Consider the following 2819-nt stretch of genomic DNA (forward strand, 5'->3'; position numbering starts at 1 on the left):
TAATCCAGGGCTGCCCATCTCATGCTTTGCCTTTTCATTAGCAAAATGAGTCCCCACCAGCCCCTGAGAGAGGCTTTAGCTTTTCATCATTCCTAGCCATGAGGCTGAAATCCAGGAAGAGCCAGCCAGAGGCACCCCGGCAAGGTGAAGCCAGGTCTTAGGAGAAATAGCTTGCACGTGAGTGTCCCTCCTCCCTGTATGGCTGCCAGCCAGGGCAGAGAGGGATGGATAAGATCAGGGGAGGGGCCACCGGACCACCCACTCCCACAGAACACCTCTTATCTTCCAGACAGAGCTTGTCTTAGTAGGGTGGTGATCTGGGCCAGGAAATTCCCACTGGAAATCCGGCTTGATCTTCAGCTTTCTGTGTTTTCCTTGGTAGAAGACCCAGGTAGCTAAGGTGAGTGCTCCGTGTTACCGCCACGTGTGAGATTCAGAAGCCCATGCAGATGAACAGTTGCTGGGAGGGTGAGACTTTGAAGTGGGTGGGAAGGGAGGTAGATTTTGTGTAGCTTCCTAAGACTCTATCTTGATTTTTCTGAACAGTCCGATGTGCCAATAAATCACTACCAGATGTCTGCTCCAATATAGCTGAAGTATGAGATTCCATGAGAAAGTTTAGTGTTATTCACGGCTTTGGGAAGGTTGGGAAAGGTTCTGGAGAATCCTCCTGCCCACTAGATAAGTTGGATCAAGGGGCAGAATTTTTTTCATCTTCTGTCCCTATCTTCAATTAAACATTTCGTAAGGAATCTCGTTGGCTCATTATCCCAACGATTCCCTAGCTGGCTATGGGTATCAAGCAACAATCCTCTGGCTAAGATGATGCTTTCTGGTTCCTTTAAGAAAGTCAAGGCAGACTGGGACTCACAAGCAGCCGATTAAAAACTGTGGAGTCACAGGTGGCAGTGGGGTGCTTTCAAAATCCTCTCCAGTGACTTGCCTGGCCACCACTCCTTCCCTGATCCAGCCTAAACTTTCTCCAACCCCTAGTTGAAGTCAGTAGCTGACTAGCCAACCAACATTGGACTTGTGGTACCGAAAAGGGCCCTGGAAAAATATTCCTTGTATGGCAGGCTCAGCTGGAGAGTGACCAACCGTTCTGGAAGACCTAACTCATGCTGACCAAAGCACCCAGGGTGTGTCCTCTTTCGCCAGCAGCATTGGTGCACACTCATAATAGCTGTATAATAATAGCTGTGCTTGTGAGCAACTGGCCTATCCAAAGTTGCAGCTCCAGTCCCCAGACACACAGGGTGAGTTAGTAACCCATGGAAAGTCAGATGCTCAGAAGTACAGAGAATGCCATTTCCCCGTCTTTCTTCTGTGCAAAGCCTAGAGATGTGACTGTAATGTCTGTCCTTCTTTGCAATGGGAAGAGTCTGAGCCAAAGTAAAACATTTAGTGCAGCCAAGTGTGCCTGATTTCCAAGACCTCAGATCGACTTACATGCTGTGATGTTTAGTCTTTCAGTGACATGTAATCCATCTGGGAGTACATGAGAAGGTGGGGAAGGTCACACTGTGTACACACACACACACACACACACACACACACACCTAATGGGTAAACTGCTGTTGGCTCTATCATGACAGTTAGCCATGTATAACAATTCTTTGTGTTCTTCACTGGGGATGAATTAGCCCATAGGTACCTGCAGAGCACAACAGAGAGGGACAATGTGTTTGGATCAGAGTCTATGCTAGCCTAGAAAGGAATGAGATAGCAAGGGATATGGGAGGGCAGCCAAAGGCAATAGGAAGAGACACCATCATGACATGGTTTTTAAGACTGCCTTTGCTTTTAGGATTTTTTTATGGAAGGTATATAACAGACCTCAGAGATGCTGGGTTAGATGTCCCGTGGATATGGTATAGTTATGATCATCTCTAGGATCCTGTACCAGTTCTCAATAAGAAGCAAATACAGATTTGCACTTGAGGATGTGCACTATTAAAATTAAGAGAGAAGATCTATCCTTCTGTTCACACAAAGGAGCCTCCTGAAGCCCTGTTCTTGTTACTGGGACTTTATAGCCCAGGCTGCAGGCAGCGTGTGGGAGAGAGACAGAACACAGTTGAGCACATGTTAGATTTTCACAATGTGGTCAGAACAAACATGCTCACTCTATTGGCTACAGCACGCAAATGACTGAGAACAATGAGAAAGCACCTGAGCTCGCTGATCAATTTGCTTATTAACTTTGTAAAAGATCATTTCTCTCTTGATCAGTTCTCAAGAGAAATGAAGCTGGTGGGTGTTTCAAAATTACTGTAGATCTTTGTGAAGATGAGACCTCTGAGATATTGTTTTATTTCTATTTCATAAAATGATTCTTTGCTTCATCAGTGCAGCATCCGGGGTCCTACTTTCAGGAGCATGTGTTCATGTTGGAGTGTGAGCAGGAAGACGCATACCTCTTTGTGTTTGGAGACTAATCCTGTTGCCCTCAGAGAGACCTGGCTGTGGAAATCAGCAGAGTAGGCGCTTAGCAAACTGTGACTTCAACAGAACAGCGCTATCTGTTCTATTAATTGTTCAAATTGTTATCTGCAAAGGAATAAGCCTCTGTGAAAATAAACACAGTGTTTAAAAGAATCATTTCTGGGAGATTCTGTCAGAAAAACCTACATTGGTGTTTCCTGGTAGTCATTCTATATGTCTCTTCTTTATGCTTAAAATCTATTTTAAAACATCTTTAACATATATATCTTTTATATATATATATCTCCTTAAAAATATTAACTACCTGCAGTGTTTGCCATTGGGGAAGGAAGATTTAATGGTGAGCTGAAGGATTAGAGGGAGAGTTTCATTTT

General features: G+C 44.6%; 1 long non-coding RNA gene across 1 annotated transcript; it reads left to right on the forward strand.

Annotated features, from left to right (window-relative positions):
• The first annotated feature begins 267 nt into the window (after positions 1–267).
• Positions 268–2599, forward strand: LOC114617545. Its single transcript, XR_003710811.1, has 2 exons — positions 268–400; positions 2350–2599. It is a non-coding gene; the product is annotated as an uncharacterized LOC114617545 (long non-coding RNA).
• Positions 2600–2819: the final 220 nt, after the last annotated feature.

Source organism: Grammomys surdaster, unplaced genomic scaffold (assembly GCF_004785775.1).
Source record: "Grammomys surdaster isolate TR1022 unplaced genomic scaffold, NIH_TR_1.0 137, whole genome shotgun sequence".
Lineage (NCBI taxonomy): Eukaryota > Metazoa > Chordata > Mammalia > Rodentia > Muridae > Grammomys > Grammomys surdaster.